The 18,320-nt window shown below is 43.4% G+C and overlaps 1 protein-coding gene and 1 long non-coding RNA gene across 3 annotated transcripts in view; one reads left to right on the top strand and one right to left on the bottom strand.

Annotated features, from left to right (window-relative positions):
* PIGL (phosphatidylinositol glycan anchor biosynthesis class L) overlaps window positions 1–18,320 on the bottom strand; it is a 59,437-nt gene that overhangs the window by 26,481 nt on the left and 14,636 nt on the right. The window lies entirely within an intron of this gene.
* LOC311421457 lies at window positions 3,772–18,268 on the top strand. Its single transcript, XR_014684874.1, has 6 exons — window positions 3,772–4,181; window positions 6,491–6,546; window positions 7,819–7,916; window positions 10,023–10,064; window positions 10,665–11,898; window positions 17,952–18,268. It is a non-coding gene; the product is annotated as an uncharacterized lncRNA (long non-coding RNA).

Below are 18,320 nucleotides of genomic sequence, written 5' to 3'. Positions count from 1 at the left end.
TATGTAAATCAGTTTGAGATCCTTCTAAGAAAAGTGCCGTGGCCCAAAATACAAGAAAATCTGCAAAAAGCTCCAAAATGTAGAGCACAGTGAACAGCTCTGCCCCTGTGGCGCAGTGGAACTCTGCAACGAGGGTAATGTCTTCTGGAGCAGTTAGCACTTCCTCAGGGGCTGGCGCCAAACAGAGAACAAACTCCCAAATCAGATGTCATCACAAATCACTTTGCTCTCAGCTGCAAATACCAGGAATACTCCATGGAACATATCCTTTCTAGCAGAAACACAGCAATATTTAAAGTTTAAAATACCCCAGACACTCCAGTGTGAGTAATAAAGCTGAGACATCTGGGCCAAGCGTTATCCCAACAATGGAGACCCTGCTCGCCAAGGCACGTGGCGGGGATTTGGGTGTGTCACCTACAGGGCACCTTGCTCTGGTCATCTAGTAGCAAGGTGTCACCATGCAATGCTGCAGCTAAGGAACAGATTTCCAGCATACATCTCCAGCTCCTTGTTAGATCCTTGGTCTCACCCAGCAAATCTCATCTCTGGCTGATGAACACTTAGAACAGAGCCACCAACGCTGTGCTGCAAACGTGCAACAAGAGGAGAAACATCACTTGGGAGTCTCGTGCAAGTGTCGCACTCGGGTGTGACATCCATGTTATAATTACGCTGCTGGAATGTGCTCAGGGACTGTGTGGGCATCGCGGCTGATTGATCAACTGCCCATGCCAGTGAGCACCACGTATCTTGGTGTCATGGACAGCTTTGAATTCAGCTGCCAGTGAAAGGAGAGGCCTCTTGTTCAATTGCTTCAATCCACACTGAGAAGCCCCAGCTTCAATTTAAGCAGAAATCTGCAGTGGGTTATTTGCGAGAACCAGGCAGTGCCACGGCGTGTCAGGAACCCTGGTGAGACTGGTAGCAACAAAACAATCAAGTTCAAGTCCCTAAAGAAAACTCAATTATGGAAAAATTGAACAGGTCCTCTCCCATACCTTTCACCCTCAAGCTGGGTGCTGTGTTTTCAGCTACGTTGCCAACTTTCATTCATGTATGAGTTGCGTTCATTTTGCACACCCTCGACATGCCATGCCAAGGCCATTTACAGCCCTTTTTCCCTGACAGCCATGATGTGACCAAATACATTGTGTGCGCCTGGACTGAGTGGGGCCCAGAGATGCCACACCAGTGGCCTGTTTTCAGCCACTCCCCATTTAACCTGTTTCTGCAGCACCGCAGACTCGCCAGCAGTGACTTGCCAAGTGCTGGACGAGAAACCTCCCTTTCATTTCATAGAAGCTGGATTTCTGCATGATTTCTGCAACTTTTTTGCGGGCCATTATAGAGTTCACTGAAAATATCTGCCAGAGACCAGACTTAGTAGTCTCTGGAGGTTTGGTGCTGCCATGCTGAATTGAGTCAGCACTTCTTCCTCTGGCCCACTGAAATGTGGTTTGGGCAGCAGACAATAGCACAGTGTGAAATCAAACCAACTCCTTTTACATCACAGAGAGGTACAAAGGAAAGCAGATCACTGAAGTTCCTATCTAGTTCAGAAAAACACGCCAGGAAAACAAGAAGTCTCCAGCATTCTTGTGTTTGTTGGTAAAGTGCATTTCTGGCATTTGTCCCAAGTGACTGACAAACAACATCTATCAGCATTATCTGGCAATCTCATCTGTAGCCTTCCAATAAAAGAAACATCTTCAGACACTCAACTGTCTGGCATGCTGGAGCACAACTGCTGGGCAAAGGCATACCTGAAACAGCACTTCAGTTCTGCATTTTCCTATGGCCAAGATAACGCGTGATGGAAACACTCGGTGGAAAGCCTGAGCAGCACGCATGGACTACAGCATTTGGTAGCCTTTGGCAATTTTGTTCCACGTTCCCAGAACAATCTGCTCATCTGTGTCAGCTCCCAGACGGGAGATAAACTGATCTGAAACCAAAAAATGATGGACTCGCCTCATCAACACCTAGCTCTTGGACCCAACTGTTGATTACTTCGGCATGTCTGTGCCCACTCTGGTACTTCTGACAGTAATGGGGAAGAACATAGACCGCATGTCTCCAAAATCACCAACTGTACTGTAAGAAATGAGCATCATAAGGCCTAGATGGAGTGATCAGGCAGCTCCCGGAATAGCTCACAGCAGCACTCACTTCCTCGTTATTAATACTGGCTTTACCATAGTGCCTCAGAATTAATCTGGGGCCTGACAGTCTATGCTGTCCCAAGTGGGAACAAAAAGCCAGGCAACCCTACAATTAAAACTTATGTTTTAAATTTGAAATACAAATCACCAGCAAAATTAGGACTCTGAGGAGCAGACCACAGGACTTTACTCTTCCCTTACTCATTTCTTTTGTTTTGCAAAATGCTTTGAAAGAAGAACAGAGAAGCATGGCACAGCTTGGGACATAGCACACTAATCCATGCACAGAGAAGCTGTCTCCCACCACCAAGAACTGCCTTCCCCAGTCCTGGCACTGCTGGTTCAGGAAGGACAGATGCCCAGTTTCAGAAGGCAGGGCAGGTGGGCTCACCCTCCTGGCAGAGATGCAGGAAGAAGACAAGTGGAACAGGAAGGCAGCGTGTTCTCCCTAGCTAGGGTTTTACTACAGTGCTGGCACTTGAAGTTCCCAACACAGATCGTAACGTGCCCAGTGGAAAGGATACAAACGCAAGGGCAAGGAACAGAAAGTCTCTCACAACAGCCAGCAAAATCCTTCAGAGGCAAATGACTGAAATACCATGACCCATACGTGCCACTTCGTGACCTCAGTAGCCAATATTGGGATAATAAACACACCACACTGTACAGGCAAGAACCGCAGTTCTGATCCTGCCCCAGGTAAGTCATACAGAATGTTGCTGATGACTTCATGACATGAGCCAGACCCCCAAAGAGAAGAAAAGACAGAAGTGTAACTGCCTCTACCAAAGATATGGGCCTTGGTCAATTTCACGTAGCACGCAAATGCTGTCAGACGCTGTCAGAAACCTTCAGAGAAAGCCTGTAGCCAAATCAATCCCTTGGCCATTTCAATTAATCATCTAGGAAAAAAAAGTGCAGAATAGTCACTTCGTGGACATTTATTTCTCATGCCAAAACTAACGTAAATGCAGATGCAACTTCAGCAGAGATCTCAACAGGATGATGGCCTAATTCCAAACGCAGCTTCCCATGTCACATTTCAGCTTCCCAGTACCAATTCCATCCAAAGAGAGGTTTCCCAAATCCCCAAACTCCCACAACAACCATCTCCTGCAATCCATTTGACCTAAGTAATGAGAAAGGAGCGTTATTTCTTGAAAGCACAGCACAGCCACCCTTTGTAACACTGAGGTACCGATGCCTTGAGCTCTCTAGCTAGGTGCCAACTTTGTTATAATCATCAAATCACTTCCTTTTATAAGACAACTTGTATCTAGAAGTTAAACATCTCTGTTAACTGCGAGCTTGATCCCACAAACTTTACCGACATGCAAAGTTTCTACTCATGCAAACGATCCTCTGCAGGCACTGTCTTGCCAGCCCCATTCATGTGAATGCCCCAATTAAACGATTACATGAGCAAGCTCCAGGCCAGGTCCCGCTCATTCCCTGGAGCTGGTGAATAGCTGCGCTGCCTTCCACAGCAGCCCAGCCAGAAACTATGCTTGGAACTCGATTTGCAACAGCTAAGTGGGACTCGGCAACAATGCACAAAACGAGCACAACGCGACGACCTTTATCGGGTGGCCTTCCTCTCCTCCTCGCTCGGATTTAATGCGAGCGTTATGCAATGGCTTTGCTATAGCAACAGCTCCGGCGATCGGCAGTAACCCCGGCGCTGCCCGGCGCTGCCGCAGGGCCGTGATGCAGCTGCTGAACTTTGGCCCACTAGCGAGCCTCCCACTCGCCTGGCACTGCGCTCCGGCCTGTTTACACTGCTCACATGATGGGAGGCTCCTGGCAGCCTTCTGCAGCCAGCAGGATTTCTAGGACCAGGCCAAGATTGCCAAAGGCTTGAAACGATTAACTCTTGCGAGCAGGGGCTGCACGCTCCAGCAGCTGCCTGCGAAGGGCCCGGGAGAAAGGAAGCTGCGCAGCGGGAGGGGAGCTTCCCTCTGCCAACACCGCTGGATGCTGAGCACGATGAAGACACTCAGCGAGGGGAGGAGGGTGGTAAGGAAATCAATAAGCTTTAGAGAAAGAACAGGATCTTTTTTTTCTTAATGAGCAGCAGATGAGCGAGGATAATGAACTGGAGCTGGGAACTTAATACCCTCATAGAGCCAAGCACCGCATGCTGCGAATTGCATGTACCTGGGTCACACAGGGGGGCACGAAGCCACCGGTGCCCAACTGTGAACGTGCAGCCTCTGAGCCCTGGCCTCTGCAGCACTGCACATACCAGGGGGCACAGGGAATACCTGGGAGGCAGGGAGGCTGTGCTCTACAAATGCCTTTAAAATGGTTGTTAGAATCTTACAGCACAATCCCATAGCAAAAGGCTGCAGAGGACCAGCCTGCAGCCACGCCACCACTGCGTGAACTGGAGCACTGACACTTTACCACTTCAGCAGTGTTTCTTTCCGCACAGTAAGAACTCATTAACTAACCCCCCTAGAAGGCTGGCATGGGGAAGTAAGCACGTAATAACCTCAACATTTTATAATGAACGAATAAAGAGCTCAGGTAGCTCTCCCTTGAGAGCCTGAGGCAAGAGAGCAGAGCCTGGAATGGAGCATGTGAGTCCCGGAGCACATGGCTGCAGCGCAGAGCTGCAACACCCACACTCACTCCAGGAACACACTCACCTGCCTGGGGCAAATAACTCATTTTTCAACAGACTTCTCATAGGTGCTCTGCAGAACCTCAGGTATTTCTGGGCACTCGAGTTGCACAGAAAATTCCTTAATGGCCACACGTTGACAGCTGCAAATTAGCCACCAACATCATAGGAGCTGCTTGGAAGAACCCTTCAAAACCTGCCAGTGGTCAAAGTGTCAACCTCTGTCTGCATCACCTAATTGTGCTCTGGACTGCATTGAGAACACAGCCCTGAATGACTGCTTCTGTCAATATTCTTGGCCACTTTTTCTTATGTACTTGTTAGTTAGGAGTAGTATACATAACCTCATTTATGCAGTATTTTAGGGCAATTCTCCAGTAAAATCTTGTTCCCTGTAGAAGGTTGCATGCATTTCTCTCCTTTGCTATGATGATAAATTCATTATAGCAAGACTGGACTCTGCAGAAACAGCCCCATAAAGAACTCCCTTTGACAGTTAGATGTTCATCCATGGTTATATCTACATCTAAATATAAATGGTTCATAAAAACTGAGGAAGGGAAATCTGTTAGGTCTGGCTAAAAATCAAAGCACTGCAAAACTTCGAATCTTATACTGAGAGTCGGTGACTCAGTCTCATCTTTGCAGCATGAGGATCGCTGCAACGAACTGTTCGCTGCTCCTTACTGGTATGGCTGGCTGAATTCGCTGCTTTTCATGGATAAGCTCTGCATGTAGCACTCCCATTCAGCCCTCAATCTATTGGCACAAATTCTGCAAACCCTTCACCTCTCTTCCCCACAGATCAAACCTCTGCCTGCCAATGTTTTATCTTGCACTATTATACAATCTTTTCCAAGACAAATGATAAACCAGCCTTGGCAGCCCTTCATGTGGCTAGTTACGAGAATAAGAGAAATGCTGAATCTTTGGCTTGTGAAACAGAAATACAGGAAGAAAATATTTATAACAATGCTACTGTTTAAATGAGAGACCGTAATTTATTACAGATGTGACCCTTCCTTCTAGTACGAAGGTCTAATCTTCCTGATGCCGTGTAATGACATGAACTAGAATGGTCTTAATGAATAATACATCCAACTTCAACTGTGAATTGCCCCCTTCTATTTCCTGCCATTTGGTACTCCAAAACGAGCATGCTTTGCTTCTTTTAAGTGTTATTTGCCAGACATTTCAGTGCTCAGCAGACCTAAAAACTGATTTACAGGAAAACATTCATCCTTCATCTGAAAACAGACTAAATACTTACACTTTTAGCACAACTCAGTTAAATATTAACAATTCAAGAAAACAGCACATAACTCAGCCAAGATTTGTTAAGCTTACAGTCACAAAAAAATACAAGAAATGTGCATGGAGGGGAGGCTATGTAACCAGCTGAATGGTTGCAACACAAATACTGCAACACTGAAATGAAAGAGTATTGAAACTACTGCATAAGGAGCACGCAGGCAGAATGAGATAGTTAATATGTGACTTGTTAGAAGGAGGGGCATGACTTGGCATGGAACTGTAATCAAACTGTTTTCATTTAATGGTTCAGCTGGTACAGAAGGATCAGATAACAAAATCTTCAACCCAAATCCAAACCCCAGTTCAGTTTTTGAAAATTTATTTCAGTTTCCTGCACTGCAGTCAAAAATATATTTTTCTTCCTTCGAATCAAATCTGATTAAAGAAGCTACAGCAGGAAGAATACTCGAAGATGTCCAGCAAACATTTCTCACGTTCCTGGTATGTTGTGCAATAAAACTAAGCTCATGCATCTTAAAACACCATCACAAATTTGCAAAATTTCATATGCATTATGTATGTGACAACAAAAACATACACTTCCTATTTGCAACAAGTTCTGTTTTCTTCTTTTAAAAAAGCTGGTGTTGCATCAGCAAAACAGCTATGTTTTTCCTACAGAACACATTGTACAAATGCTCAAAATTGGCTTTAATATCTCCCCCAAGAACAACAGCAATACTCCATGAGCAAGCTGGTAAATCCCACCCCACTCCTCTGACAGACTGAGCATCTTTTATACAGTTTTAATAATAATAATGAAAACCTATGACCTATATGTTTTCTAACAATTTATCAGCACTACTTACCTCCTAACAGACTATCTTGTTCTATTCATAGTTGTGTTATGTTGGGAATTCTGGATCGCTGGCACTCTTTGGTGGTGGGTTGGGTTCTTTTAAACAAAATTCCTATTTGGTGGTGGGGTTATGTTAAACATACTCCCAACCTAGCAACTGTCCCTTTAAGGAACTTTTTTTTTTTTTATTAGTCTGCTCTAATCTGAAGTACCGCACCCACCAATTTCTATTTCAAGCTTACACTGGAACAGAAAAACTTCTTAATTTCATGTATACTGATTGAACTAAGGCCAAAGGGAATAAAACCACTTAGCTTTTCACATGAACTCAAAAGAAGAAAGGCCTCCTTGGCAATATAATTACAGAGCACAAACCTTCTAAGAGGAAATGAACGACAGGGATTTATATGATTAGACTTTATTTTTCCCCTTTTTTATGAAGGCTAGGGCTCTCCTTCGCTCACCCCTTCCAGTCTAACAGCATACAATAAGGAAACTCTTACCAGGCAGGAACTGGGACTGTTACAGAGAGACGTTTCATTGGGTTGGAACACTTGGTTCCCTAGAGAAGGGTGAGCCCTTCTCACGTTGCCACACAAACGCTGGCAACGCTCAGGCCTGTGGCTGGCAACGCTCAAGGGCGGTGACCAGTTTACTGAGCAGTCCTGGCAATGCTGTGGTTGACCTGGGTGAGACTAACCCCCATTGGGCTGACTACAGCATCGTAAGCAGAAGGAAACCATTGCAACAAATGGCAAAGCTAATTAAAGTAGGTTCCTCCACTAAAAGGCCCTTATCAAACTTCCCCGTCTCATGTTTACAACCTTGGGCCTACCTAAGCATTCAACCAAGTAACTTATCAACGTTTCCTGTGTACCATGTGCCATTGATCTGTACATCTTTATTACCTGCAGGCTGCCTGAGGCTTCCACAAAAAGCAGTCAGGTGATAAACACCTACTTTCACTGTGTCACAACCCCAGCATCTCCGCTGATGGCCTGTTAGTTACAAGGTACAATGTGAAGCGCATGTTTTACCTGTTAAGTTAAAGTGGGTTTAAACCTGCTAACTTTAAAAGGTTGTCCTCAAAAATATACAACAATGCAGCTGTGGAGATCATTGGAGACACTAAACATAACAGCTCCCTGAGGTGATCTGAAGGGAGCTGGATAAAGGGCTTTTTTGCAAGAACCTGGATAGCAGAACCTGCTTCTGTTTGGCTTTTAAGTCTGCCTTGTTCTCCTATGAGAATCAGCAGGACAGTGCTCTGCAATGGATTGGTATAGTACACCTGGCCATTGGTCCTGAACAATGCTGCTTGTCCTTGCAATGATTACACAGAATGCTCAATGGAGGTGTTTCATAAATTAAAATAAATAGTATCAAGGCTTGTGTTAGCTGCACTGTCACACAGCATGAATAAAACACTCCAATGGATACTCTTGGCAAGTATTCAACAGGGATTTGGTCAGTGCTATTGCTATGCAAGCTGCATTTTAAATGGCACACCAGCAGTTTAAAAACCTCATTTCTGTCTACTGTTATTACAAGTAACTCCTAAGACTCCTCAAATAGCAAGAGCTGCATTATGTATTTCTGTCACACAGCACAAAGGAAGAAAAAGAGACATTTCAGAAAATAGATATGTACTGCTGTAAAGCCGTAACACTGGATAGGGCTCTAGGGGACAGGTGCTACTTAAAAATTACTCAACACATTTTTAAAAGTTAAATTCAAATCATCTGAATTTTGTTTACGCAATTTCTAGCACCAGGCTATCCCTCATTTTGCATGCTGAATGATGAATTTTGATGCAGTAAATGCCTGGACCTTTATTTGGCTTTACAATTTATACATCCCTTAGAGGATTTCACAAAATTATGACAAAATTTCTAGGCATGGTCATTTCCCTTGTCATCCCAAACAGACAAAGGTTGTTTCAGTTCACTGCTAAGGCACTGAAGCATGTACAGATCTCAGCTGATTACAGAGAGCCTGTAACGCCCTGAGGCAGGAGAGACTGTCAACACAGCTGTCCTTGTGTACTAAGGCAAATGTCCTGCTGGGCAACCTCTGAATCAGAATGGAAAAGCACCTTCTGAAATGGATTAGGGACAAGGGCAAAGACTGTAAATGGGCCATGCAGAAAATAATAATAATAATAATTAAAAAAAATATATATATATATATATGGAGTTTCTGTGGAGTTGTTAGAAAGTACCTTGACCCTGGTCTGTTTTGACAGTCTAAGTACTTTATTTTATTTTATTTTATTTCTCGCCACCTGTTGCCAGCAGAAGTGATCTAAATGAACATCCCCTGAGCCTGTCTTGCTTTAGACACACGAGACCATGAAGAATATATGAAAAGCTGGCAATGAAGAGAGATTCAGAGATCTGCATGCTAATGGCATCATTATTTCTTGCAAGACAAGCAGTCTTGCTGCATCAGCGCAGAGCAGCTCACACGCCCATCTGCCCGGCTGAGAGGCAGGGCTAACTCACCCGCGCGGGGCTGTGCTCATGCAGCAGTACTGCTCAGGGACCCTCATCACTTACCCCCGCATAGCGACACTCTGGGGGACACTCCCATGCACGTACCCGTCCTCATCTCGGGGAGGACAGTCCCTCTGTCCCTTCCCACCTGTTCTGCTAACTAAGAGATGAACAGAGACCGTTCTAATGGAAATGCGCTGCTCTGCCAAACCTTCATTGAGAGATCTCCAAGTCTTAACAGCCACCTCACCCTCCGTTTGAGGTACAGCAGAGATTATGCATGGCACTGTATGGCAATAACGTGACTTGGAGAGGACAGAAACCCTAGTGCTGCTGCAGCCAATGGCAAAAATCCTGCTCCTTAGCAGAGCTTTGCTTAGGGACTTGTCTCACATGACACACTGGGCAGCAGAAGCAAACTGGAGTCATCCTGTCTCCCAGTCTTTGTCCGTAACCATCGAACACGACTATCTCCTGAATTTAAATCCTGAGGGTTAAACACCCTCAAGTACATTACTGTTAATGAAGATCGTTTTAAGGCCAAAGTAATCTGGGCTACATGTTTAAACATTAAGTTCTGTAGGTTTACTTTCCTAATCTCTCTCTTTTTTCTTTTTAATTAGTTTTCTGGTCATCCATGGCTTAGAAAATGATTGATTCAGTAGGTATGTACTCCCACATCTGGGCTTTCTTTAAACAAAGTCACAAAAATGATGAATCTTCCCCTCCACAATACTTTATTGCTTCCTATGTCCACGCTTTCGGTATTTAATCATAACTAGTAGATCACACACTCACATCTCAGCATGCACAGTTCACGGGATAAGCCAAAAAGCATTTTAAGTTGAAGGCTTGCCCAGACATCTCTTATCACAAAAATATGAAATTTTCTTTTGCTCCAAGTCACTGATAAAAAATTTACTGCATGGAACATTTGAAGAAGAATTGGGGAGAAAGAAAAACAGCCATTGGAAACCAGAATCTCTAAAACCAGGCAAAAGACTGGCAGGGAGCATTTCAGAGTCTTGTCTCTCTCAGTTAGGCTGCTCAGATGGCCAGCGACTGCCCTGAAACTACCGAAGTGGGTGCCTTACAGGCAAACTCCAACAAAAACGTGAGAAGTGCCCAACATGGCAACTCAAGCACCTTAAACATCCCATTATTGAGCCTGCTTTCCACATCTGTCATTGTTCTGGTGACTGTTTCCCAATTGTTTTTCAAATGTCAACATCCTTTTTTTTTTTTTTTTTTTTTTTTTAATATAGGCTTTAGACCAAGTTCTGGAACCTGAACAAGAGACTCCGAAACAATATGTGAAGAGGCCCTAACATCTCCTGACTCCTGTTACTCCCTTGTTCACACAGTCCCATTCACATTCGTAGCTACAGATTTGCCCTGGGAGATGATGTTTAACTGTCTGCCTGCAGTTATTTCGTAAGAGCTTTTCAGCGTCACTTCATACAGCCAGTGTGCCCAAGAGTTTCACATGGAGATACTTTTATGACTAACTTTTGACAAGTGAATGAATGACCTTATAATGACTGTCATGGTTATATATATTTGCCAATATAGCCACTTTCTCAGAATAGTTTTTGCTATTTGTAATTCACTAGTTTGCTGATAGGTTCCCGGGTTTTGATTTTGTTTTTTCAAAAACTGAGAAATACATACGCACAGGTGAAGAGATTTGTTAAGTGACACCGCAAAGCATCCACTGAGCTAGGCTTGGCTTAAAATAAAGGAATCTTGGCTCTCATTTCTGTGTTCAGGTTACTGAACACACTGCCTCAAGCAAATGAGTGTGTAATAACTACTTCAACCCCTTCATCTGTTTATATAGTTGTGGGTACAAATGAAAACAGCTCAAAGATGCAGCATCAGCAGATAGGACAGGTACCTCCTGCAGCCATCAAGTTCATTTGCCTGGCGTGATAAAGAACTGATAGCCCTGCATCTGCCTGCAGGTTCTGCTGAGAGGGCAAAAAGAGCCACTGGCCATTACCTTTCCACTACTGAACCGGAGCACGTGAACTCACTCATATGGATTCAGTATTTGCCCTTGAACTGGCGTAGGCTGCATTTGGCACTCTGCTCTTAGATCAATATATAACCCAAGCGTAATCTTATCTGGCAGGAACGGGGATATTAGGGGGAGGAGCACAGGCTCTAGAGGTGAGGAGAGCAGCTCTTCTAAATGTTAATGGGTTAAGAATAGAAAGGTCAAATGCCTGCCTTATCAGAAGGCCCCATGTGCAAACAGGCACCGAGCTGCAGCAATCAAAGCACAAGCTGGGTATAAATGTCAGGAGTTAGTTACTGTAGTGGTAAACAGCAAAAGCAGAATGGTGGAACTGGGAAACCTCCGGAGACATTTGTAGCTAAGTCAGGTCAGTGGGAAAGTCCAACTGCCCAGACTGGCTGGAGATTGTAGCTGCTGTGGAGCCAGACATCACTTGTGAGCTGGGTGAAGGACCCAGCAAGGATACTTTGAAGGAAACAGTGAGTATCAACAGAATGAGCCACTGTAGAAGGGGGTACGAACACATGTATCAGACATCCTGTGCTGGCAGAGCATGGCTCCAGATTGCTCTTGTAAGAGCATAGCCATCCTGGAATACATGACAATGGAGACAAGAAGTCCTTCCCCACCTCCTTGTAGATACAGAGAGCACTAAACAGAGCAGAAGCTGTATGAGGATTTTGCACAGAGGGTCTGCAGAGCTTCAACTCTGCTCTACAATACCACTTTAAGCATAATGCACGAAGGATTAGGGTGGAATAAGAGATGACACAGCGCAGGAAAGGATATATCTCCCTTAACTACAATACATTTTTAGCCCTGTCCTAACTAATCCTCTTACTGGCATCCAAGGAAAGAGGCCGAAAGTTGCATCACATCAGACAGTAATCTCCCTGCAGATACAAGCAATCAATTTGAAGCAACAACAGAATATACCAACAAGCGCCACTGTGCAAGCACTACACCGCTGGGAGTAACGCTGTCTAGGACCTATGTCTACAGTTTACCAGTGCTTTCAGTCTGGCACCTTTGGCTTGCAATAGGTTTTCACTGAAAGCAATCAACCAGACACCTCCCCTTCTCAGAAAAGATCAGCAGTGAGCAGCCATGTTTGAGAGTGCTGTTCCCTCTGTCCTGGCATAGCGATCGCCCCAGGAGATGGCTACCTGGGCTTGGGAAACAGATACAGGATAGCTACCTGGCATGGTTCCCTCCTTACTGCAGAACAAAGAGCACCATTCTTCTTTGCCTGTTCCCAGATGTAAACAACTATCAAAGGACAGGGTTAATTACTGGTTAAAACACTAAGAAGGAATAATAACTACAAATAATGCAAGGCTAAATATATTGTATCCCACAAAAGGGATAAACAAGGTCCGTCCTCATAGCTCAGAGATCATATTCTAACCATTGAATAGTTAGTTTAATTAGTAAAGATAGTATTACATTGAAGAACAACAACAACAAAAAAGCACACATATGAAGCCACTGCTCACTAAAAGACAATTTTAGTTCAGTGCCCTCACGTTTGTTCCACAGAGCACCTACTCCACAGTTAACTGGGCTAGCCTCTAACCCCAGCCATAGGAGAGAACGACATAACCTACTTAAATCTGCAGGCTGCATCCTTTCTGCAGCAGAGCTCCCAAATGGGCACAAACGGCTTATTTTGTACACCAGCATTACTCGGCATCTGTTTATCCTGCAGTCTTCTGCAAGCATCTGTTCATTGGCTGACATGATGCTCTGCTCTTCTGCATTACCAACCTCATTTTCTGTCTTGAAACTTCACAGTTTATTAATTTGAAAGAGCACTTATATACAGCAGCAGACATTTTTCATACGCCTGGTATTACTGAGTGCTATTAGCAGCTGATGTTTCAACCCAGAAGCTATTGTATTTTCAGTGATAGCTCCAGTATGCTAATGATTTGTGATGTTTTCAGTGGGGGGAAAAAAACCTTTGTAAATACGGAGGATTTTATGCTTGTTACTCACAGCAAGAATGACCAGCCGTCTTTATTGTGAGTCACATCCCAAAAGCTTCATGTGAGTGATAGCCTTAAGAGATGTAACATACGTTCTGGAGAGTTTCTACAGAAGAAGGAGCTTCAGGAATAGTTCACAGGTGGGAAACGGAGTACATTTTGTTTCTCTGTGGAAGGCAACAAGAAGGGAAGGTGCCCAGATGCCAGGGATCTAGCCCTTGCACAGAAGTCCCACTGGAATTGTTCTACTCAGATTGAGCCACTCCTGTGGCTCAGGAGCCTGATATTAACTTCAGTCCTCCCTCCTCTAAGATTTACAGCGACTTAATGTGAGAAACTCCTATTAACAACCCATCGTCATGTGTAGGAAGAAAATAAATGTCGCAATCTGAAAATTGCCAGTGTTTTTCTTTGATGAGCTCCATGTTCCTGTTCTAGACTCAGTATTTTCCTTTACTTCTGAGCCTGAAGGCTGTAGTACTTCCCCATTTCCATAACCAATCATATCTGTGCAAACTGAGGCAAGAAAAAAAAAAAAGTGCAATACTCTTATTTCGCTGTGCAGAGGAAGATGTGCTGAAAAAGTTCACAGGTGCCGCACAGCCTATTGCTCTAACAGTCTGTTCTCAGCAGGATGAAGACCACTGACTGTGCAGGAGAGGATTCAAGTCAAACAGTCCAGGAAGTCACTCCTAACTCTCATTTCTTGAGCTCGGAGTTCAATTCAACTTAGTTCAATTTAGAGAGTAAGAAATACAATACAAGCCTTCCAGCAACCTAGTGACATTTTTGGAGTCGCTACAAAGTTGAATGAAGGAACTCTTCATCCTTGGATGAAGCTATGGAGATTCTCCTACAGCTCTTTCTGTCTTCATTATGTAGAAGGCATTATTCAAAATGCTGTGTCAGCTCAGATCTTTATTGTGAGTACGTGTCTGCCTGCTACAAGTCCTCTCTATGCCTCTAAGTCTGATGTGCGCTGTCATTTTCTTGGCTCTCAGTCACAGATGCCAACAGTGTAAGAGCACAATGCTATTACAGAACTTTCTTCATCCCCATTCAACATTGCACATTTCAAAAGACGATTGTATGAGCGTATTTACTGCAGCCAGAAGTGTTTAAAGATTCAAAGGCATTGGACAACTAAAGCATCCAGCCTAGCACAACATTAAAAGCATGCTCAGGGGAGACAGTATGCAATTTTCTGACCTGTATTATTTCCATGCTGTCATTATTTTGAGGCATTGGATATTCTGCTCTTCGGTTTAAAGCCAGGAATGGCACTTGAAATTTTACCATCATAAACTTTCTCAACAGACTTTGCATTTTCATTATTCTGTCCATGTAAGCCACAAGGATATTTTTCTTCCCTAAATGCCCACTCTGCAGGGAATGGTTGTGAAACTCCATTATTTCCAGGAATTGCTGGCAATCTACTGCTGTCTATTCTTCTCAGTATTGACTGTATTTTCCTTGTTCAGCTTTAAAAGCCAAACTTGGTTTGCAAAAATGTCTGGGCTTCTCAATGCCAGAAATGAATAAAGACTAGAACAGGACAGAATTAGATGTTTTTATTATGCTGAAAAGCCTTTCAATCACATTAAAGTCCATAAAAAAAAAAAAAAAAACATTAATATAAAACTGGAAATTGATGCTCAGCCTTAAATCCTATTATTCAGAAATTTTTGTAGACTTTACAAATAGCCTTTCTAAGCTCCATCTTACCTGAGCCCTATGACCAGAACGAAGTACAACTTTTGAATTTATAAGCACTTGGATTTTGATTATTCATTAAAGTCAAATTCATTTGCAGAGAGAGGCTGCCTGAGCTCTCCAACATGCATGATGTCTGCTACAATTTGGTCTTCAATAAGCAGAATTAAAGAACGTTCAAATCTATTCTCAGCTACCCAGGAAGAGAATACTCTCCAAGGTATATGGTAAAGAAAGCTGCGAGATCTCAAAAAGATTCTGGATGATTCAAATCTTTTATCAGTCATGATCTGAAAGTTATAATTGAAAATTCCCTATCTGTTATCTGTCACACTGTGATCTCAGCCACACACTGCAGTAGCTTCAAAGAATACAAGGGCTTTACTCCAAATTTACTTCAGCAGAACAAAAGATTGGAATCTGGCCCCATCCAAACAAAAACCAGACAATGGTACACACTAGAAGAACAATTATCAGTGGATAGGGTCTAAAAACAATGAAGACCTCTGTGATTCTGAAGCGCTTCAGTAACTGAAAAGATTCCACCCCTATTGTTCTTTCTCTCCAAAATATGTTGGACTTCATTCTGTGCTCCTGAGGCACTCCTGACAGCTCTGAAAGTGAGTCTAAGAAACTCACAATATCTTGAGTTTCTATGGCTAAATATTCTCTTGATTTCAATTTGGGAAAGTTATAATGTATGGAGAGATGTCTGAGGCCTGCTTTCTGGGAAGAGGAAATCAACCATATACAATGTCAACTGAGTTCATTCCTAAATGCAAACCACATTGGGCTGTTGAGCACGATAATAAAAACCTGCTGACCTAGTTTCCTGCAGAACAAAATCCTCTGTCTCCCTCCTCCCATTCCAAACCTAAATCTGATCTCCTTCTTTGGCAAAATAAATTAACCCTTTGGCTAGAAAGGGAAACTCTAATAATGAGCTTTAACACACATACAGCATTTGACACTGTTAAAATAGTATATAAACAGTAACTGGTCCATCCCCACATCTCTGTAAAAAGGTAGGGTTATTAGAGGGTGAAAGTGAGACACACAACTTAAAATTTCTCTTCCTTCAAAAGGATTTTGTAGTGTGAAATGCCATGCTCTAAGCACTGCTTGGTAACCCTTCTACATTCTCTCTGTGCAAAGATAAAACCTTCATTCATGATGTGGCAAAACAATAACGGCACAGCTGAGCCTTTTCAAAAGCTGCTCCATCAAACCATTCAAGAAAGGACTATTGTTCTTCCCAAATTTTGCACTGTCAACTTACAAGTCCATTCTGGTAGATGAGAGCTGACTGAATTTGCTCCAAGTGTTTGGTGAAAGCATTCACTTTTAATGGTTTCACTTCCTCAGTGATGCAATGCTTCATTTAAAGAGATGCCTGGGGGAACTTCAGAATGGACACAATGCAAAAATAACTGGGCATATCACAACATACTCGGCCAAGAAAATACAGATGGGAATTCTCTGGTAGGATGCTTCAAAAGGCAGCTCTGGATCACGCTGCCACAAAGCAGCGGTCAGCCAGAAGTGTTTGGGGAGCCTCAGACTCTAGAGTGCTGTGAACACCTTTACTACTTCACACTGAAATGGTCAACTGGAGCTTTCAATCACCTGTCAAATTGGCTTTTATTAAAGAAAGAACAGAGATAAAAATGCTATGCTCAACTGCTAAATAGCTTTACAAGCAGTCTTACAACAAGGTGGCAAAATGCAACCTGCAAGTGAAATTGCTAACAGAGCTCTCTCTTACTGCAGCCAGAGCTTTCATCATCATTATGAGCAAGGAAACCCTGCAGTAAGTACAGTTTCATCACGCCTTGCTCCTTTACGACATGAGATAGCTTCGCCAACATCCAAACAGCACATGACACCCCAGGACCTGAAACCCCTCCATCACCACATGCTCCATTGGCATCTGTTCCACAAAAGGCGCAGCAGCTGAGTTCCTGATGAGCTTCCAAACAGGAATCTCTGTAAGGCAAAGTCTGAGAGCCTCTGCTTTAGAAAGCAAGAAGACAGCCTCATTTACTAGCATGCCGTTGAAGAAAAGACTGGAAAGTGCTAACTACCAGGCATGCTAGCAGTGCCTTTCCACCTGTGAAGTTGCTGTCTCTCTCACTTTGTCAGGCTGCAGGGAAGCTCTTATGAGAACGGCTTGCAGAGCACAGCCAGCGCTTCACATGGTGCACTGCGTAGTTTGAAAGAACAGAACAGAGAACCTGGATTAAACAGCTCTGCAAAGGTTGTTGCAATTATGTCTATTCTCTGGCTGCTGCATTTTCACAAGTAAACACCATACAAGTTTCTGCTCCAACTTTTAAAATGAGGAAGGCAAAATTCCGAGTTCTCATTGAGTCATTATTAACATCGGTCAGGGTTAGGAATGTGGTGATGGAAAAAGAGCATCTTTATTCATCATATCTGGTCCCTGAGGGTTGAGTTGTATATGCTTATTTTATTGACACAAACAAGTTTTAATTTCTATTGTCTTGCAGAGGAAGAGCAGGCTGAATTCAATTCTGGCTCACACATCATCTGCAATCCTAGCCAAATCCCAGACACACAACTTTTATTACTGGGAGGATGTCAGAGGCAAAAGACACAGCTGGATATTCAGATCCCAGACTGAGTTTTGCTGTGTTGGCAGTTAGACAAACCAGCTTTTGATTTGTATGTAAACAGAGCCAATCTGAACTGGAAGGTCATTAAGAGAAACCATATTTTACACAACATCCATTGTACAATTGCCTTTCCAACTTTCCCCATACTAACATTTTTTTAAAGACGTCTTTGTCTTCTTTTGTTGACTGTTTCAGTGCCAATTTCTGGTCCTACTGAAGTCAATGGCCAACTCCTACTGATTTTGATGGGACCAGAAGGTGGCTCTCAGGAAAGAAAGAAACAAGTCCAAGTTTCTACCTTTCTACCACCTATGCAGAAGAATTGAGTTGATGTAGACCCAAAACAAATGTTGTATAAAAAACAGAATTCGTAAGTCTACACAAACAGAAGCATCCTCACAAAAATTCCACTAAGTCTTTACAGCGTCTGCTGTCCAAGCATCGTTCACTTTCATCTTGATTAAAGTCTTTTATTTTTCATAGGAATACCGATCTCGTTTTATTACCCAGAAGCAACATCCACAAATAAAATCTTTTTTTCTGTCCTGACTCTGTCTCTTTAAG

This window comes from Aythya ferina (genome assembly GCF_964211825.1).
Source record: "Aythya ferina genome assembly, chromosome: 19".
NCBI classification, from domain to species: Eukaryota; Metazoa; Chordata; class Aves; order Anseriformes; family Anatidae; genus Aythya; species Aythya ferina.
This window is presented reverse-complemented; position numbering and strand designations above follow the sequence as displayed.